This window comes from Amblyraja radiata, chromosome 6 (assembly GCF_010909765.2).
Source record: "Amblyraja radiata isolate CabotCenter1 chromosome 6, sAmbRad1.1.pri, whole genome shotgun sequence".
Lineage (NCBI taxonomy): Eukaryota > Metazoa > Chordata > Chondrichthyes > Rajiformes > Rajidae > Amblyraja > Amblyraja radiata.
The window spans coordinates 103,605,157-103,617,263 of NC_045961.1; the positions used below are offsets into that span (position 1 = coordinate 103,605,157).

Below are 12,107 nucleotides of genomic sequence, written 5' to 3' on the forward strand. Positions count from 1 at the left end.
CATTTTATGTCCAACTCTGGAAAACATGCCATACAAGAAGGGTTTTGGCCTGAAACGTTGCCTATTACCTTCGCTCCATAGATGCTGCTGCACCCGTTGAGTTTCTCCAGCACTTTTGTCTATCCAGGCTATTAAACTCAACTCATACTAAACTCTGAACATTAATAGCACATTGCACTTTATCTGTTTATTTATGTATGTGTGTATATATATATATTCAATGGTATATGGACACACTGAGAAACATAGAAAATAGATGCGGGAGTAGGCCATTTGGCCCTTCGAGCCTGCACCGCCATTCAATATGATCATGGCTGATCATCCAACTCAGTATCCTGCACTTGCCTTCTCTCCATACCCCCTGATCCCTTTAGTCACAAGGGTCACATCTAACTCCCTCTTAAATATAGCCAATGAACTGGCCTCAACTACCTTCTGTGGCAGAGAATTCCAGAAATTCACCACTCTCTGTGTGAAAAATGTTTTCCTCATCTCGGCCCCCTTATCCTTAAACTGTGACCCCTTGTCCTGGACTTCCCCAACATCGGGAACAATCTTCCTGCATCTAGCCTGTCCAACCCCTTAAGGATTTTGTAAGTTTCTATAAGATCCCCCCTCAATCTTCTAAATTCTAGCGAGGACAAGCCGAGTCTATCCAGACACTTATCTGTATTTATGCCTACAATATCCTGTTGGGCTGAAGCAAAGCAAGAATTTCATTGTCTTATCTGGGACACATGACCATAAACTCTCTTGAATCTTGAAATCCAAATAAAAGATTTAACACAAAAAATTGAAACCCTTGACATAAAGTCAATGATGTAAAGACAATGATATCATCGAAAATGACTTCCGGTCTTGACGTCATCACAAATGGGGGGGGGGGTGTCGTGTGATTGATGTGAGGGAGGACCAATCGGGCGCGGGGGCCGGAAGGTGCCGGCCAATGGAGCGGAGGAGGGGCGGGCCTTGCAGCAAGTTAGGTTGTGGCGGCGGCGGTAGTTGCGGTTGTTTGACGGGGAGCGAGAGCGCCCGGTCAAGGAGAAGGAAAGCTATTCAGCGGAGAGTGACGGAGCGTAAACCTGAGGCGGACCAGCCGGAGGAGGTGGTGGTGGTGGAGCAGCAGCAGCAGCAGGAGGAGGAGGAGGAGAGGCGACGGGACGCGACGGGACGGGCGACGCCGCTCTTCAGGCAAGGCGGTTGGAAAGGCAGGTTCGAAGCTCGCGCTCGGGCCCGCCCCCGCCCCGCCGGTCGCCCTGGCAACCGCGTCTGCGGAACACCGAGTCCGGGGTGCCGGCGCGGTGACTATTCATTGTCCGGGGTTCCAGCTCTCCCCCCCCTTCACCCACCCACAGCTCCTGGACGCCGGTCGCCCTGGTAACTGCGTTGTGACCATACAGAGTCCGGGGTGCGGGCGCGGTGACTATTCATTGTCCGGGGTTCCAGCTCTCCCCCCCCACTCCCCACAGCTCCTGGACGCCGGTCGCCCTGGCAACCGCGCGTCCGTCTGCCGAGGTACCCGCGTTGTGACCATACAGAGTCCGGGGTACCCCCCGGATGGGCGCGCTGTATCTATGCAGAGTCCGGGGTGTCCCCTGGATGTATGAAGAAGGGTCTCGACCCAAAACGTCACCCATTCCTTCTCCAGAGATGCTGCGTGTCCCGCTGAGTTAATTCAATATTTTGTGTCTATCCTCGGTTTAGTTCCGTTCAGTTTGTTGTCACGTGTACTGAGGTACAGTGAAAAGCTTTTGCTGTGTGCTAACCAGTCAGCGGAAAGACAATAGGGAGATTGCACCTAAGGTCATCGGGCCAAAGGGCGTGATGCACGGAGCAGCTCAATCTATGTGGAGGACATGGCTGCCTCGGCACACATTGTTCACACACCGAACATGTACCTTCTTAGGCAGTGGCAGTGAAGAAAGCGAATGGTATGTTAGCATTCATAGCAAAAGGATTTGAGTATAGGAGCAGGGAGGTTCTACTGCAGGTACACAAAATTGCTGGGGAAACTCAGCGGGTGCAGCAGCATCTATGGAGCGAAGGAAATAGGCGACGTTTCGGGCCGAAACCCTTCTTCAGACTCTCACAAAATTGCTGGGGAAACTCAGCGGGTGCAGCAGCATCTATGGAGCGAAGGAAATAGGCGACGTTTCGGGCCGAAACCCTTCTTCAGGTTCTACTGCAGTTGTACAGGGTCTTGGTGAGACCACACCTGGAGTATTGTGTACAGTTTTGGTCTCCTAATCTGAGGAAAGACATTCTTGCCATAGAGGGAGTACAGAGAGGGTTCACCAGACTGATTCCTGGGATGGCAGGACTTTCATATGAAGAACGACTGGATAGACTCGGCTTGTACTCGTTAGAATTTAGAAGATTGAGGATCTTATGGAAACTTACAAAATTCTTAAGTGGTTGGACAGGCTAGATGCAGGAAGATTGTTCCCGATGTTGGGGAAGTCCAGAACAAGGGGTCACAGTTTAAGGATAAGGTGGAAGTATTTTAGGACTGAGATGAGAATTTTTTTTTCCACACAGAGAGTGGTGAATCTGTGGAATTCTCTGCCACTGAAGGTAGTTGAGGCCAGTTCATTGGCTATATTTAAGAGGGAGTTAAATGTGGCCCTTGTTGCTTAAGGGATCAGGGAGTATGGAGAGAAGGCAGGTACGGGATACTGAGTTGGATGATCAGCCATGATCATATTGAATGGCGGTGCAGGTTCGAAGGGCCGAATGGCCTACTCCTGCACCTATTTCCAATGTTTCTATGTTACCTGTTAAAATTGTCATTTTTTGCGCTATAAATATTTGTGGGTGCTGTCATTGAAAGCGGGAAGGTATCAGTATCTTTGTTCTGAACCCGAGCCCCAAGGTGTAAGCGGCCGAAGGAGCGCATCCCTCGGGACAGCCCCCACTCTCCCCCCGGGGTCAGCGCTGTCCAGCCACTGCAGCCCTCTGCCCTGTCTCCCCCTGTGGGCCGCACTGTCACAGGCTGTGGGTCGGCAGTGCCCACACACGGGGCCGGGGCGAGGGGGGTCTGCCGAAGCAGAGTTGGTGATGGTCTGCTCCCTCTGCCCACCCAGAGTCACTGACTGCGCTGCACCGACACCCCAACCTCTTCCTTCCCCCCCCCCTCGCGACCACCTCCTCCTGCTCCCCCCCCCTCCCCCCCCCACACCCGGCCGCGGGGATAGACTGCCTGTGGGTATGCAACCAGTCCGGATGCAGGGCCAGAAGAAGGGCCGGCTGTGCTGACAGCCATAGTAAATGCTTACCTGCAGTTCACCGCATGTACTCTGTTTGACGTTGTGTGGCAACCCCCGTACGGGTCACGTGTCGCAACCTCGACTACGTGCAACCTCCCGATACATGCTCCCGCGCTGCGTTGTGTCATACAGTGTGGAAACAGGCCCAACTTGCCCAAGCTGACCAAGATAGCCCACCTGCCTTCCAAACCTGTCCTATCCATGTACCTATCTAAATGTATCTGAAATGCGATAGTTCCAGCCTCAACTACCTCCTCTGGCAGCTTGTTCCATACACCCACCACCCTTTGTGTGGTTAAAGTTACCCCTCAGATTCCTATTAAATCCTTTTTCCTTCCCCTTGAACCTATGTCCTCTGTTCCTCGATTTCCCCTACTTTGGGCAAGAGACTTTGTGCGTCTACCTGATCTATTCCTCTCGTGTTTTTGTACATCTCTATAAGATCACCCCTCATCCTCATACGCTCCATGGAATAGAGTCCTAGCCTGCACCACCTCTCCCTACAATTCAGTGCAGAGTCTGGGAAACTTTTGAACTTAAACAAGCTACAATGTATATAGTCATAGATTTGTAGAGCCCAAACAAGCCTTTCAGCCCACTACGTCCATAATGAGACGAAAGGATTCAAAGAACTGGAGTAACTCAGCGGGTCAGGCAGCGCCTCTAAGAACATCGACAGGTGATGCTTCGGGTTGGGACTGAAGAAGGGTCTTGACCCAAACTCCACCTATCCATGTTCTCCAGCGATGCCACATGACCTACTGCGTTACTTAAGTGATTTGTGTCCTTCTGTCAGTTAACATCTGCAGTTCCTTGTATCCACGTCCATAATCACCTTTCTACCCTTCAGCACCGTAGGTGGCCGCTATTTGTATACATTGTTCTTTGCAAGCAAAGAATCTCACCGTGCCTAGTCACATGTGACAATAAAGTATTCCTATTCCTATTCCGTTTTGCTCAGACTTAAACAGGTCGCCAGCAAAAATGGGATAAGAAAGTGGAAAAATGTTTGTCTTCCGAGTGAGATCAAGGTTAATCCTATTTGCCCTTGTTAGGGCCATATCTTTCTGTACCATGACTATTTAAGTGTCAGAACAAAGCACACACAGACCTGCACTCCGCCATCTGACGATAATAGTTAGGAAGGAACTGCAGATACTGGTTTACATTGAAAATAGACACAAAATGCTGGGGTAACTCAGCAGGACAGGCAGCATCTCTGTATAGAAGGAATGGGTGACAAGACTCAATCTGAAGAAGGGTCTTTACTCGAAACGTCACCTATTAGTTCATTCCCGAAATGCTGCCTGTCCTGCTGAGTTACTCCAGCATTTTGTGTCTATCTTGACTGCAATAGTTGTTAGATGAATGACTTGTAAATTCCAGTGCGTCAGAATAAACGTTGTTTACTTTGGATTCACTGCAGCCGTGCTTGGTTGATCAGCCTCTAACTAATTACCAACCTCACTAGTTAATAATCCCCCAAAAGTTAAAGGTTTTCTGTACGCTCCATCTTTATATATTTCCACATTGCAACATATTCTTTTGGAACCTAGCCCCCTCGATAGCTGGGAAATACCTGTTTTTTTTTTCAATCTACTTCCTCCTAAATGTTTGGTACATTTGATGGTATTATATTTCACTAGGAGAAATGTAAGAAGAAATGTCTGAAGAAGGGGCTTGACAGAAAACGTCGCCCATTCATTCTCGCCAGAGATACTGCCTGAGAAATGCTGAGTTACTCCAGCATCTCACTCGGAAGACAAACATTTTTCCACTTTCTTATCCCATTTTTGCTGGCGACCTGTTTAAGTCTGAGCAAAACGGAATAGGAATAGGAATACTTTATTGTCACATGTGACTAGGCACGGTGAGATTCTTTGCTTGCAAAGAACAATGTATACAAATAGCGGCCACCTACGGTGCTGACAAAGTTACAAAGCACGTCGGCTCCCCCTTTTGTGACCCCCCCCAGCGGTTCCTCCACGCAGGGTATCCATTGTTTTCCCTCTCCCCCTCGCGGTGGTCTCCCATCGACCGCGGGCCAACCCGCGAGGCTTCACCATTACCGCCTACATGGTGCCGAACCGGACTCAGATCCGCGAGGCCCCAGCCGGGTCCCCGACCGTGTGTGTCTGAATTGGATGAACTCAGCGGGTCAGGCAGCATATGTGGAGAGAATGGATAGGCGATGTTTCAGCTCGGGACCCTTCTGATTGATTGCAGTTTGTGTTTTGCTTAAGGTTCCAGCATCTGCAGTTCCTCGCGTCTCTTGTTTGACTCTGTGTCAGCTGGTTTTTGCCTTTGGAAACAGTTTTTCCCACTGCACTTAAAGCCTTTTATGAACCTAGTACATTTGTGCAAATCTTCGCTGTTCCTTCACCAAACCCTTGACATTCATGTGCATGTATAAGCACAAATGCAGTGAAGAAGGAAATGTTTACACTCCGTGTAACTATATTTGCAATCTGTGACATTAATTGCGATAGTATTTTACGCTGTTCAAATAAGTTGCTGCGTTTCAGAAAATACTTTGAAATCTTGACGCTGTCTGAACCTCTTGGAGAGGTTTGGTCTCACTAACAATATATTTTTTTAATGCTTTAGAATGAATTCAATTTATACTTAACTGCTGTTGGGATGGAAATGAATGGGTTTGAGGAAAAAAAAATCTGCATGTTGAATGGTTGTACTGTTCACTGACTGAGTATGTACTCAAGATTCTTGCAGTGGTGGCATGTGAAACCGCATTCTCTTTTATTTTGAGTAACCGACTCAATGGTGTGATTTAACAGTTAAGAACTGAGTACTTGCTTTGTCAGGCAGCATGTGGATTCCTGAGGTTTGCTTTGCCACTTTTCTTAGCTTCTCTGTTTGTCCTTTCTGGTCAGGACCCAAGGCTACTGTTTAGTTTTTTTTTAATAGTCGATAACGAAACATACCAGGTTTAAAAAAAAACATACAAGGGTGTTATTCTGGTTGGAGGTCTGTGACTAGTAGTGGCGGGGATCAGTGCTGGGACCTCTGTTCGTGATGTATATGAATTAATTGGATGGATATGTAGTTGGAAGGAAATGCATAACAGATGCTGGAATTCTGCCTAGAGCACAAAGTGCTGGAGTAACTCAGAGGGTCAGGCAGCATCTCCGAAGTCAGACACAAAGTGCTGGAATAACTCAGCGGGACAGGTAGCATCTCTGGAGAGTTGGAATGGGTACGTTTCAGGTCGAGACCCTTTTTCAGACTGAAGAATGGTCTCGACCCGAAACGTACCCATTTCTTTCTTCTATCCAGAGATGCTGCCTGTCCCACTGAGTTACTCCAGCATTTTTGTCCGTCTTCGGTGTAAAGCAACATCTGCAGTTCCTTTCCAAGCATCTTTTGAAGAACGGATAAGTGCCGTATCGGGTCGGAACCCAGTCTGCAGGGTCTTGACCCGAATCCACCATGGATGAAAATATAGATGGCAGCATTATTATGCAGGAGACCACGTGCGGGCAGAATGGATTAGTAGTATTATGTGGGCCGAAGGGCCTGTACCTGTGCTGTATTGTTGTATGTTTGCTACATCCATTGGCTTCCTTGTTATCTAACGTTAGTTACTTTGTCAAAGAAGTCATCAATTAGTTGAACACAATCTCATCCGTAAAATTATACTCACTATGCTGTATAAGTATTCTGTTACCATTTCCTTCATTTTCCTAACAAACTGTCCTGAAGTCATTTTCAGTATTTTGCCGTCTTCCTCTCAGCTGGAACTTTTCTGAAATGCAAACTCCAATAACTATATAATTAGCAATATGATTCTATTAAATGTGATCTTGAGAGTACATAATATTTTCTGTGGCATTCATAGCACAACAATGATAAAAATATCTTTGCTTTGATTGCACCTACCAACAATTATATTACAGTTAATATGTACCGAGGGCAATTTTTGTTCCAATGCTCCCCATTCCCAATTAGTTTTACATTGAAGTGATTGAAATCCAAGTGAAGTTTAAATGGCATCAGAAAAATAAAACCTGGAAAGGATGATATTCATTACGTGGTTGGTTGGAGTCAGTATCAGCACAATTACTATATTAAACTTTGAATCTTCAGATGTCCTGGTTCAAGCTAAAACTAAAGACAAATAATAACCTCCTCACACATTCCCCTGCAAGTATCTCTGTCACTCCTTTAAAATATGCCCCTTCTTTGAACAAGCTCTTAAACGTCACATCTGAATCAGTTTCCATCTGATTACACTCCTTGAGGATGTTCATCTACGTGTTCAATTAATAAAACAACGTGATTGGGGACATTTCTATTGAGCCTGTCAAATGTCCCCCCCCCCCCCCCCCCCCCCCCACGGTAGGGGCATTGTAGAAGTATGATGTCAATGTTTTTTGTTTGAAGTATTTTTAATATATCACTCTATGACTACCTGCACCATGCATGAATGCTTCAAAATCAAGTGGTCGAGTTATATTGCCATAGAATAAAGCATAGAAACATAGAAAATAGGTGCAGTAATATGCCATTCGGCCATTCGAGCCAGCACTGCCATTCAATATGATCATGGCTGTTCATCTAAAATCAGTTCCTCTTTCCTGTTCTTTCCCCATATCCCTTGATTTTGCTAGCACCAAGGGCTAAATGTAACTCTCTCTTGAAAACTTCCAGTGAATTGGCCTGCACTGCCTTCTGTGGCAGAGAATTCCACAAATTCACAACTCTCTGCATGAAGAAAGTTTGTCCTCATCTCAGTCCTAACTGGCCTACCCTTTATTCTTAAACTGTGACCTCTGATTCTGAACTCCCCCAATATCAGGAACATTTTTCCTGCAGTTACAGTGTGAAAATCTGGTAGGCAAGCACGATGCTTTCACCAACCATCCCCATTTGAAGGCCACTATCTTCCACCGTTTCTACCCAGTGCTTGGTACTTACTTCCAGCAGCCACTGGTTGTCCTCCAGGATGCAGCGAGCTGCAGCCTGAACCATGCCGGTCACCTGGGCGAATTCGGCACAGAGACTCACGGCAGCGGCGCAACGCTTCCGACGGCCGGGGATTATGCACTGAGGCTGCTCCATGGCCAGAGCTGCAGCGAGCAACTCGCCAGCCCCGGCTCCCCGTCCGCATCTGTCCCCGCCGCTGCTTTTGCTTCCATCCTTGCCTCAGCCCCGGCTCTCCAACACCCATGCAGTTGATATGAGTTTTGACATATTCGTTGATTACAGAATTTGTCACGACAGAGTGTGAGAAATTCTGTGATCAGCATGAGAGCGTGAGAATTTGGCCAAATGCGTGATTCTAACGCTCAATGCGTGGGAGTTGGCAGCCCTGCCACATGCATGCTAAAAACTGTCAACAGCTTTTATAATACCCCCAGTATCAAAAGTTATTATACAAGAAAATGTAGTAGTCAGACTGAAAAGTTATAGAGTAGAAACAAAGAACTGCAAATGCTGGTTTGTACCAAAGATAGAGTTGTTCCAAATGCTGGAGTAACTTAGCGGGTCAGGCAGCAGACCTCTGGAGAAAAAGGACAGGTGATATTTTGGGCCGGGACCCTTCATCAGACTGAGGTTGTGGAACCTGTTTCTCCGGTATGTGACACATCGGCCCACCGTGTCCAGAGCCACACAAAGTACTGGAGTAACACCAGCACTTTGTGTCCTTTTGTGTATTAACTAAATACCATCCATCAACCTTCCTCTGCCAGTTAATTTGATCAACGCTCCAGCACTTTGTTTTTTTGTAAACCAGCATCTGCACTACCTCTTTTCTACATGTTTATGGTGATCTTTGTACCTGCCTATACCTATCCCACTCACCAACACTTGGTCTGTAACATACTATACCTTGGTCTCAGGACACTGGATACCTTTCTCTTTTACAGAATACGTTTTAAAGCAACTTCATTTCAGCATTTACTCCGCACATCTGTTTCTATGCTGTATGACTCTATGACATAGTCCAAGCAACACCCCCCATCACCTGTATCCACTATAACTTGCCAGACTTTGTCCCACTCTCGCCTCCCTTCTCCACCTTTCTCTCCCCCCAACATAATGACTCCGAAGAGGGTCCCGCTCTGAAACATTGTCTGTCCATTCCCTCCACAGATGCTGCTTGACCTGCTTAGTTTAGTTTCCAGATACAGTGTGGAAAAAATTCCCTTCAGCCCACCGAGTCTGCACCGACCAGCGATCCCCATACACTAGCGCTATTTTATATACCAGGGACAATTTACAATCTTTACCAAAGCCAATTAACCGACAAACCTGTCAGTCTTTGGAGTGTGGGAGGAAACTGGAGCACCCATAGAAAGCACACATGGTCACAGAAAGAACGTTCAAACTTCATACAGTCAGCATTCATGGTCAGGATTGAACCCGTGTCTCTGGCGCTGTCAGGCAGCAACTCTACCACTGCGCCATCGTGCCTCCAGCATTTTGTGTCTTGCCCAAGATTGTAGCATCTGCTGTTCCTTGTATCTCATCTCAGCATCATCCTTTGCACTTGATGTTTGACAGCAATTCTTAATGGCTTTTTGATATTTACCCTGATATTTACACTTGCTGTCAAATATATCTATTGAGTGCTGTGTTAACAAATCGGTTGTGCCGCTGCAAGTAAGAATTTCAGTGTTCCGTTTTGGTACATATGATAATAAAACACTCCTGAATCTTCAATTGATGGCTGATCCCTTAAATATCAGTCTGCTGGGCTGGAAGTATGGAAACACAAGAAAAAAAGAGCAGTGAGATGCTGTTCAGTGCTCAAGCTTGATCTGCCAGTAAATATGATCAAGGCCCCAACATGTCTTTTTTTTCTGCAGTTCCTTGTGTCTCCATTTTACAGCCCCACATAATATGGTTCGTTGTCAATGTGTGTAAAAGAAAATTGGAAGGGTGGTCCCTAGAGCGTTGGTTCATTTTTATCCCTTGGCCAGCATGGCTAAAACGGGTTATCTGGTTTAAGATTGACTCAAAATGCTGGAGTAACTCGGCAGGTCAGGCAGCATCTCTGGAGGAAATAGATAGGTGACATTTCAGGTCACAACCCTTCAGACTGATTGCAATGGAGAGCGCGGGGGGGGGGGGGGGGGGGGGGGGGGGGAGATAAACATGGAAGCGGAAAGGAGGCGGACAAATCACGGCCGGCAACAGGTTATCTCGGGCAAGCGGCTTCCCTCATAGGCAGATTACTTGGTATTATGTCCAACAATCTGCCAATTGGGGAACTCCCTCGCCTGAGGTCATCTGAATGATGTCAAATTTGGAAAAAGAGAAGGTGCAACGAGTCCTGGGTGTGCTTGCACATCAGTCACTGAAAGTAAGCTTGCAGGTACAGCAGGCAGTGAAGAAAGATGATCAGCCATGATCATGTTGAATGGCAGTGCTGGCTCGAAGAGCTGAATGGCGTACTCCTGCACCTTTTTTTTAATGCTTGATCCTGACGACAGGTGCTGTTCGTACGGAGTTTGTACGTTCTCCTTGTGACTGTGGGTTTTCTCCGGGTGCTCTCTTGTTTCCTCCCACGACATACAGGTTTGTAGGTTAATTGGCTTCAGTAAAATTGTAAATTGTCTCTAGTATGTACGACAAAGTTAGTGTATGGGGTAATCGCTGGTCAGCGCACACTCGGTGGTCTGAAGGGCCTGTTTCCACGCTGTATCTCTAAAGTAAAGTGGAAGATGACTGACTAGTCAGGAGCCTGAAGACTGCAACGACCAGGTTCAGGAATAGCTACTTCCCCACAGTCATCAGGCTATTAACCTTGGCTCGGACAAAACTCTGATCATTAATAACCCATTATCTGTTATTTGCACTTTATCAGTTTATTTATTCATGTGTGTATATATTTATATAATGGTATACGGACACACTGATCTGTTTTGTAGTAAATGCCTACTATGTTCTGTGTGCTGAAGCAAAGCAAGAATTTCATTGTCCTATCAGTGACACATGACAATAAACTCACTTGAACTTGAACTAGTCTTTCCCCACGTGACCTCACTTGCCCACCACTGCTACTCAACCCTGTCCACTCCAATGATAAAAGGTGCAAGAGAATGATGCAATGAGAAATGGTCCCTATCTGTTGCTAGCTAATTCCATCTCCATTTTAATTCTTACCAGATTGGGATTGACATTCTACAAAAAAGTACAGTTAGTTGAACTATCTCCCAGATATCATCTCCCTTTCTCTGTAACTTCTTCCAGCTGTGCGAACTTCCCAAACCATGATGCTCATCCAATTCTGTCTCTCGAACGACCCTGATTTACATTGTTCCTCGATTAGTGGCCGTGGCTTCAGCAACTGAGATCCAAAGTCTGGAATTTCCTCTCTAAACTTCTGACACGCTCTCATATTTTAAGTTGATTTTAATGCCTAAGTATTTGACTAAGATCTTAGTTGCGTGTTAATATCTTCACTTTCATTGTCAAATGTTAATATGTCTATTCTTGTCACTGCCTTGGAAACATTTCCTCTATTAAAGTTAGGCTATATAAATGTAAGTTTTTGTGGAGACATGAGGAACTACAGATGCTAGAATCTTGAGCAAAGTGCAGGAGTATCTCAGCGGGTCAGGCACCATCTGTGGAGGGGAATGGACAGGTAACATTTCATGTTGGAACAAAAAAGGCACAAAGTGCTGGAATAACTCAGCAGGTCAGGCAGCATCTGTGGAGAACATGGATGAGTAACGTTTCAGGCCGGGACCCTTCTTCAGGCTGATTGTGGTTTGGGAGGGTGGGTGGGAGATCGGGCAGATGGGAAGGGCAGGACAAAACCCATTTCTATTGTCAAATACCTTCTTTGTGTGCCCATTCCCTCTCACAAAT

General features: G+C 46.5%; 1 protein-coding gene across 2 annotated transcripts in view; it reads left to right on the forward strand.

Annotated features, from left to right (window-relative positions):
* The first annotated feature begins 989 nt into the window (after positions 1-989).
* pak1 (p21 (RAC1) activated kinase 1) overlaps positions 990-12,107 on the forward strand; it is a 164,487-nt gene continuing 153,369 nt past the window's right edge. Inside the window, exon 1 of one of the 2 annotated variants that reach the window (XM_033023377.1) lies at positions 990-1,212. The gene's annotated coding sequence lies outside the window, so the exon portion shown is untranslated. The remainder of the gene's footprint in view (positions 1,213-12,107) is intronic. The other variant, XM_033023376.1, reaches the window with a different exon arrangement.